Here is a 10,000-nt window from a genome sequence, read left to right on the forward strand (position 1 = left end):
TCTAAGCAAGAATATGTAATTGAAAAAAATTAGAAAAATTTATTTTAGCCGTAAATCGAAAATAATGGGGACACCGGAGCTGTTCGAAGCGCCGAGACGCGCCGCGTACGGCCGAATATTTTCTAAGTCCCAACGTACCGATCAAGAGTAAAGTACCATTTTCCTACATTAGATTTCGTTCTAAATGCTTAATCCCTATGTAAAAACGTTAGTTAAGCAAGAATATCGTATTTTTAAAAAAATCTAATGATAGGATTTTCCAGAAAATTGAAAAAACCGAAAAATGTCAAGAGTAAAGTGCCATTTTCTGACATTAGATTTCGTTCTAAATGCTTAATCCCTATGTAGAAACGTTAGTTAAGCAAGAATATCGTATTTTTAAAAAAATCTAATGATAGGATTTTTCAGAAAATTGAAAAAACCGTAAAATGTCAAGAGTAAAGTGCCCTTATTTTAAACAATGTATCGTTCTAAATGCTTAATCCCTATGTAAAAAAGTTATTTTAGCAGGAATATGTTATTGAAAAAAATTAGAAAAATTTATTTTAGCCGTAAATCGAAAATAATGGGGACACCGGAGCTGTTCGAAGCGCCGAGCGCGCCGCGTACGCCCGAATATTTTCAAAGTCCCAACGTACCGATCAAGAGTAAAGTACCATTTTCCTACATTAGGTTTCGTTCTAAATGCTTAATCCCTATGTAAAAACGTTAGTTAAGCAAGAATATCGTATTTTTAAAAAAATCTAATGATAGGATTTCCCAGAAAATTGAAAAAACCGAAAAATGTCAAGAGTAAAGTGCCATTTTCTGACATTAGATTTCGTTCTAAATGCTTAATCCCTATGTAGAAACGTTAGTTAAGCAAGAATATCGTATTTTTAAAAAAATCTAATGATAGGATTTTTCAGAAAATTGAAAAAACCGTAAAATGTCAAGAGTAAAGTGCCCTTACTTTAAACAATGTATCGTTCTAAATGCTTAATCCCTATGTAAAAAAGTTATTTAAGCAGGAATATGTTATTGAAAAAAATTAGAAAAATTTATTTTAGCCGTAAATCGAAAATAATGGATCGAGCGAATCGGTCGATTGCGCCGAGACGCGCTATGATGCAACAGACGAGCGATTGGAACGCCCGAATATTTTCAAAGTCCCAACGTACCGATCAAGAGTAAAGTACCATTTTCCTACATTAGATTTCGTTCTAAATGCTTAATCCCTATGTAAAAACGTTAGTTAAGCAAGAATATCGTATTTTTAAAAAAATCTAATGATAGGATTTTCCAGAAAATTGAAAAAACCGAAAAATGTCAAGAGTAAAGTGCCATTTTCTGACATTAGATTTCGTTCTAAATGCTTAATCCCTATGTAGAAACGTTAGTTAAGCAAGAATATCGTATTTTTAAAAAAATCTAATGATAGGATTTTTCAGAAAATTGAAAAAACCGTAAAATGTCAAGAGTAAAGTGCCCTTATTTTAAACAATGTATCGTTCTAAATGCTTAATCCCTATGTAAAAAAGTTATTTAAGCAGGAATATGTTATTGAAAAAAATTAGAAAAATTTATTTTAGCCGTAAATCGAAAATAATGGATCGAGCGAATCGGTCGATTGCGCCGAGACGCGCTATGATGCAACAGACGAGCGATTGGAACGCCCGAATATTTTCAAAGTCCCAACGTACCGATCAAGAGTAAAGTACCATTTTCCTACATTAGATTTCGTTCTAAATGCTTAATCCCTATGTAAAAACGTTAGTTAAGCAAGAATATCGTATTTTTAAAAAAATCTAATGATAGGATTTTCCAGAAAATTGAAAAAACCGAAAAATGTCAAGAGTAAAGTGCCATTTTCTGACATTAGATTTCGTTCTAAATGCTTAATCCCTATGTAGAAACGTTAGTTAAGCAAGAATATCGTATTTTTAAAAAAATCTAATGATAGGATTTTTCAGAAAATTGAAAAAACCGTAAAATGTCAAGAGTAAAGTGCCCTTATTTTAAACAATGTATCGTTCTAAATGCTTAATCCCTATGTAAAAAAGTTATTTAAGCAGGAATATGTTATTGAAAAAAATTAGAAAAATTTATTTTAGCCGTAAATCGAAAATAATGGATCGAGCGAATCGGTCGATTGCGCCGAGACGCGCTATGATGCAACAGACGAGCGATTGGAACGCCCGAATATTTTCAAAGTCCCAACGTACCGATCAAGAGTAAAGTACCATTTTCCTACATTAGGTTTCGTTCTAAATGCTTAATCCCTATGTAAAAACGTTAGTTAAGCAAGAATATCGTATTTTTAAAAAAATCTAATGATAGGATTTCCCAGAAAATTGAAAAAACCGAAAAATGTCAAGAGTAAAGTGCCATTTTCTGACATTAGATTTCGTTCTAAATGCTTAATCCCTATGTAGAAACGTTAGTTAAGCAAGAATATCGTATTTTTAAAAAAATCTAATGATAGGATTTTTCAGAAAATTGAAAAAACCGTAAAATGTCAAGAGTAAAGTGCCCTTATTTTAAACAATGTATCGTTCTAAATGCTTAATCCCTATGTAAAAAAGTTATTTTAGCAGGAATATGTTATTGAAAAAAATTAGAAAAATTTATTTTAGCCGTAAATCGAAAATAATGGGGACACCGGAGCTGTTCGAAGCGCCGAGCGCGCCGCGTACGCCCGAATATTTTCAAAGTCCCAACGTACCGATCAAGAGTAAAGTACCATTTTCCTACATTAGATTTCGTTCTAAATGCTTAATCCCTATGTAAAAACGTTAGTTAAGCAAGAATATCGTATTTTAAAAAAAATCTAATGATAGGATTTTCCAGAAAATTGAAAAAACCGAAAAATGTCAAGAGTAAAGTGCCATTTTCTGACATTAGATTTCGTTCTAAATGCTTAATCCCTATGTAGAAACGTTAGTTAAGCAAGATTATCGTATTTTTAAAAAAATCTAATGATAGGATTTTTCAGAAAATTGAAAAAACCGTAAAATGTCAAGAGTAAAGTGCCCTTACTTTAAACAATGTATCGTTCTAAATGCTTAATCCCTATGTAAAAAAGTTATTTAAGCAGGAATATGTTATTGAAAAAAATTAGAAAAATTTATTTTAGCCGTAAATCGAAAATAATGGATCGAGCGAATCGGTCGATTGCGCCGAGACGCGCTATGATGCAACAGACGAGCGATTGGAACGCCCGAATATTTTCAAAGTCCCAACGTACCGATCAAGAGTAAAGTACCATTTTCCTACATTAGATTTCGTTCTAAATGCTTAATCCCTATGTAAAAACGTTAGTTAAGCAAGAATATCGTATTTTTAAAAAAATCTAATGATAGGATTTTCCAGAAAATTGAAAAAACCGAAAAATGTCAAGAGTAAAGTGCCATTTTCTGACATTAGATTTCGTTCTAAATGCTTAATCCCTATGTAGAAACGTTAGTTAAGCAAGAATATCGTATTTTTAAAAAAATCTAATGATAGGATTTTTCAGAAAATTGAAAAAACCGTAAAATGTCAAGAGTAAAGTGCCCTTATTTTAAACAATGTATCGTTCTAAATGCTTAATCCCTATGTAAAAAAGTTATTTTAGCAGGAATATGTTATTGAAAAAAATTAGAAAAATTTATTTTAGCCGTAAATCGAAAATAATGGGGACACCGGAGCTGTTCGAAGCGCCGAGCGCGCCGCGTACGCCCGAATATTTTCAAAGTCCCAACGTACCGATCAAGAGTAAAGTACCATTTTCCTACATTAGATTTCGTTCTAAATGCTTAATCCCTATGTAAAAACGTTAGTTAAGCAAGAATATCGTATTTTAAAAAAAATCTAATGATAGGATTTTCCAGAAAATTGAAAAAACCGAAAAATGTCAAGAGTAAAGTGCCATTTTCTGACATTAGATTTCGTTCTAAATGCTTAATCCCTATGTAGAAACGTTAGTTAAGCAAGATTATCGTATTTTTAAAAAAATCTAATGATAGGATTTTTCAGAAAATTGAAAAAACCGTAAAATGTCAAGAGTAAAGTGCCCTTACTTTAAACAATGTATCGTTCTAAATGCTTAATCCCTATGTAAAAAAGTTATTTAAGCAGGAATATGTTATTGAAAAAAATTAGAAAAATTTATTTTAGCCGTAAATCGAAAATAATGGATCGAGCGAATCGGTCGATTGCGCCGAGACGCGCTATGATGCAACAGACGAGCGATTGGAACGCCCGAATATTTTCAAAGTCCCAACGTACCGATCAAGAGTAAAGTACCATTTTCCTACATTAGATTTCGTTCTAAATGCTTAATCCCTATGTAAAAACGTTAGTTAAGCAAGAATATCGTATTTTTAAAAAAATCTAATGATAGGATTTTCCAGAAAATTGAAAAAACCGAAAAATGTCAAGAGTAAAGTGCCATTTTCTGACATTAGATTTCGTTCTAAATGCTTAATCCCTATGTAGAAACGTTAGCTAAGCAAGAATATCGTATTTTTAAAAAAATCTAATGATAGGATTTTTCAGAAAATTGAAAAAACCGTAAAATGTCAAGAGTAAAGTGCCCTTATTTTAAACAATGTATCGTTCTAAATGCTTAATCCCTATGTAAAAAAGTTATTTAAGCAGGAATATGTTATTGAAAGAAATTAGAAAAATTTATTTTAGCCGTAAATCGAAAATAATGGATCGAGCGAATCGGTCGATTGCGCCGAGACGCGCTATGATGCAACAGACGAGCGATTGGAACGCCCGAATATTTTCAAAGTCCCAACGTACCGATCAAGAGTAAAGTACCATTTTCCTACATTAGATTTCGTTCTAAATGCTTAATCCCTATGTAAAAACGTTAGTTAAGCAAGAATATCGTATTTTTAAAAAAATCTAATGATAGGATTTCCCAGAAAATTGAAAAAACCGAAAAATGTCAAGAGTAAAGTGCCATTTTCTGACATTAGATTTCGTTCTAAATGCTTAATCCCTATGTAGAAACGTTAGTTAAGCAAGAATATCGTATTTTTAAAAAAATCTAATGATAGGATTTTTCAGAAAATTGAAAAAACCGTAAAATGTCAAGAGTAAAGTGCCATTTTCTGACATTAGATTTCGTTCTAAATGCTTAATCCCTATGTAGAAACGTTAGTTAAGCAAGAATATCGTATTTTTAAAAAAATCTAATGATAGGATTTTTCAGAAAATTGAAAAAACCGTAAAATGTCAAGAGTAAAGTGCCCTTACTTTAAACAATGTATCGTTCTAAATGCTTAATCCCTATGTAAAAAAGTTATTTAAGCAGGAATATGTTATTGAAAAAAATTAGAAAAATTTATTTTAGCCGTAAATCGAAAATAATGGATCGAGCGAATCGGTCGATTGCGCCGAGACGCGCTATGATGCAACAGACGAGCGATTGGAACGCCCGAATATTTTCAAAGTCCCAACGTACCGATCAAGAGTAAAGTACCATTTTCCTACATTAGATTTCGTTCTAAATGCTTAATCCCTATGTAAAAACGTTAGTTAAGCAAGAATATCGTATTTTTAAAAAAATCTAATGATAGGATTTTCCAGAAAATTGAAAAAACCGAAAAATGTCAAGAGTAAAGTGCCATTTTCTGACATTAGATTTCGTTCTAAATGCTTAATCCCTATGTAGAAACGTTAGTTAAGCAAGAATATCGTATTTTTAAAAAAATCTAATGATAGGATTTTTCAGAAAATTGAAAAAACCGTAAAATGTCAAGAGTAAAGTGCCCTTATTTTAAACAATGTATCGTTCTAAATGCTTAATCCCTATGTAAAAAAGTTATTTTAGCAGGAATATGTTATTGAAAAAAATTAGAAAAATTTATTTTAGCCGTAAATCGAAAATAATGGATCGAGCGAATCGGTCGATTGCGCCGAGACGCGCTATGATGCAACAGACGAGCGATTGGAACGCCCGAATATTTTCAAAGTCCCAACGTACCGATCAAGAGTAAAGTACCATTTTCCTACATTAGATTTCGTTCTAAATGCTTAATCCCTATGTAAAAACGTTAGTTAAGCAAGAATATCGTATTTTTAAAAAAATCTAATGATAGGATTTTCCAGAAAATTGAAAAAACCGAAAAATGTCAAGAGTAAAGTGCCATTTTCTGACATTAGATTTCGTTCTAAATGCTTAATCCCTATGTAGAAACGTTAGCTAAGCAAGAATATCGTATTTTTAAAAAAATCTAATGATAGGATTTTTCAGAAAATTGAAAAAACCGTAAAATGTCAAGAGTAAAGTGCCCTTATTTTAAACAATGTATCGTTCTAAATGCTTAATCCCTATGTAAAAAAGTTATTTAAGCAGGAATATGTTATTGAAAGAAATTAGAAAAATTTATTTTAGCCGTAAATCGAAAATAATGGATCGAGCGAATCGGTCGATTGCGCCGAGACGCGCTATGATGCAACAGACGAGCGATTGGAACGCCCGAATATTTTCAAAGTCCCAACGTACCGATCAAGAGTAAAGTACCATTTTCCTACATTAGATTTCGTTCTAAATGCTTAATCCCTATGTAAAAACGTTAGTTAAGCAAGAATATCGTATTTTTAAAAAAATCTAATGATAGGATTTCCCAGAAAATTGAAAAAACCGAAAAATGTCAAGAGTAAAGTGCCATTTTCTGACATTAGATTTCGTTCTAAATGCTTAATCCCTATGTAGAAACGTTAGTTAAGCAAGAATATCGTATTTTTAAAAAAATCTAATGATAGGATTTTTCAGAAAATTGAAAAAACCGTAAAATGTCAAGAGTAAAGTGCCCTTATTTTAAACAATGTATCGTTCTAAATGCTTAATCCCTATGTAAAAAAGTTATTTTAGCAGGAATATGTTATTGAAAAAAATTAGAAAAATTTATTTTAGCCGTAAATCGAAAATAATGGGGACACCGGAGCTGTTCGAAGCGCCGAGCGCGCCGCGTACGCCCGAATATTTTCAAAGTCCCAACGTACCGATCAAGAGTAAAGTACCATTTTCCTACATTAGATTTCGTTCTAAATGCTTAATCCCTATGTAAAAACGTTAGTTAAGCAAGAATATCGTATTTTAAAAAAAATCTAATGATAGGATTTTCCAGAAAATTGAAAAAACCGAAAAATGTCAAGAGTAAAGTGCCATTTTCTGACATTAGATTTCGTTCTAAATGCTTAATCCCTATGTAGAAACGTTAGTTAAGCAAGAATATCGTATTTTTAAAAAAATCTAATGATAGGATTTTTCAGAAAATTGAAAAAACCGTAAAATGTCAAGAGTAAAGTGCCCTTACTTTAAACAATGTATCGTTCTAAATGCTTAATCCCTATGTAAAAAAGTTATTTAAGCAGGAATATGTTATTGAAAAAAATTAGAAAAATTTATTTTAGCCGTAAATCGAAAATAATGGATCGAGCGAATCGGTCGATTGCGCCGAGACGCGCTATGATGCAACAGACGAGCGATTGGAGCGCCCGAATATTTTCAAAGTCCCAACGTACCGATCAAGAGTAAAGTACCATTTTCCTACATTAGATTTCGTTCTAAATGCTTAATCCCTATGTAAAAACGTTAGTTAAGCAAGAATATCGTATTTTTAAAAAAATCTAATGATAGGATTTCCCAGAAAATTGAAAAAACCGAAAAATGTCAAGAGTAAAGTGCCATTTTCTGACATTAGATTTCGTTCTAAATGCTTAATCCCTATGTAGAAACGTTAGTTAAGCAAGAATATCGTATTTTTAAAAAAATCTAATGATAGGATTTTTCAGAAAATTGAAAAAACCGTAAAATGTCAAGAGTAAAGTGCCCTTACTTTAAACAATGTATCGTTCTAAATGCTTAATCCCTATGTAAAAAAGTTATTTAAGCAGGAATATGTTATTGAAAAAAATTAGAAAAATTTATTTTAGCCGTAAATCGAAAATAATGGATCGAGCGAATCGGTCGATTGCGCCGAGACGCGCTATGATGCAACAGACGAGCGATTGGAACGCCCGAATATTTTCAAAGTCCCAACGTACCGATCAAGAGTAAAGTACCATTTTCCTACATTAGATTTCGTTCTAAATGCTTAATCCCTATGTAAAAACGTTAGTTAAGCAAGAATATCGTATTTTTAAAAAAATCTAATGATAGGATTTTCCAGAAAATTGAAAAAACCGAAAAATGTCAAGAGTAAAGTGCCATTTTCTGACATTAGATTTCGTTCTAAATGCTTAATCCCTATGTAGAAACGTTAGTTAAGCAAGAATATCGTATTTTTAAAAAAATCTAATGATAGGATTTTTCAGAAAATTGAAAAAACCGTAAAATGTCAAGAGTAAAGTGCCCTTATTTTAAACAATGTATCGTTCTAAATGCTTAATCCCTATGTAAAAAAGTTATTTTAGCAGGAATATGTTATTGAAAAAAATTAGAAAAATTTATTTTAGCCGTAAATCGAAAATAATGGATCGAGCGAATCGGTCGATTGCGCCGAGACGCGCTATGATGCAACAGACGAGCGATTGGAACGCCCGAATATTTTCAAAGTCCCAACGTACCGATCAAGAGTAAAGTACCATTTTCCTACATTAGGTTTCGTTCTAAATGCTTAATCCCTATGTAAAAACGTTAGTTAAGCAAGAATATCGTATTTTTAAAAAAATCTAATGATAGGATTTCCCAGAAAATTGAAAAAACCGAAAAATGTCAAGAGTAAAGTGCCATTTTCTGACATTAGATTTCGTTCTAAATGCTTAATCCCTATGTAGAAACGTTAGTTAAGCAAGAATATCGTATTTTTAAAAAAATCTAATGATAGGATTTTTCAGAAAATTGAAAAAACCGTAAAATGTCAAGAGTAAAGTGCCCTTATTTTAAACAATGTATCGTTCTAAATGCTTAATCCCTATGTAAAAAAGTTATTTTAGCAGGAATATGTTATTGAAAAAAATTAGAAAAATTTATTTTAGCCGTAAATCGAAAATAATGGGGACACCGGAGCTGTTCGAAGCGCCGAGCGCGCCGCGTACGCCCGAATATTTTCAAAGTCCCAACGTACCGATCAAGAGTAAAGTACCATTTTCCTACATTAGATTTCGTTCTAAATGCTTAATCCCTATGTAAAAACGTTAGTTAAGCAAGAATATCGTATTTTAAAAAAAATCTAATGATAGGATTTTCCAGAAAATTGAAAAAACCGAAAAATGTCAAGAGTAAAGTGCCATTTTCTGACATTAGATTTCGTTCTAAATGCTTAATCCCTATGTAGAAACGTTAGTTAAGCAAGATTATCGTATTTTTAAAAAAATCTAATGATAGGATTTTTCAGAAAATTGAAAAAACCGTAAAATGTCAAGAGTAAAGTGCCCTTACTTTAAACAATGTATCGTTCTAAATGCTTAATCCCTATGTAAAAAAGTTATTTAAGCAGGAATATGTTATTGAAAAAAATTAGAAAAATTTATTTTAGCCGTAAATCGAAAATAATGGATCGAGCGAATCGGTCGATTGCGCCGAGACGCGCTATGATGCAACAGACGAGCGATTGGAACGCCCGAATATTTTCAAAGTCCCAACGTACCGATCAAGAGTAAAGTACCATTTTCCTACATTAGATTTCGTTCTAAATGCTTAATCCCTATGTAAAAACGTTAGTTAAGCAAGAATATCGTATTTTTAAAAAAATCTAATGATAGGATTTTCCAGAAAATTGAAAAAACCGAAAAATGTCAAGAGTAAAGTGCCATTTTCTGACATTAGATTTCGTTCTAAATGCTTAATCCCTATGTAGAAACGTTAGTTAAGCAAGAATATCGTATTTTTAAAAAAATCTAATGATAGGATTTTTCAGAAAATTGAAAAAACCGTAAAATGTCAAGAGTAAAGTGCCCTTATTTTAAACAATGTATCGTTCTAAATGCTTAATCCCTATGTAAAAAAGTTATTTTAGCAGGAATATGTTATTGAAAAAAATTAGAAAAATTTATTTTAGCCGTAAATCGAAAATAATGG

The sequence above is a fragment of the Megalopta genalis genome, unplaced genomic scaffold, assembly GCF_051020955.1.
Source record: "Megalopta genalis isolate 19385.01 unplaced genomic scaffold, iyMegGena1_principal scaffold0074, whole genome shotgun sequence".
In the NCBI taxonomy this organism is placed as follows: domain Eukaryota; kingdom Metazoa; phylum Arthropoda; class Insecta; order Hymenoptera; family Halictidae; genus Megalopta; species Megalopta genalis.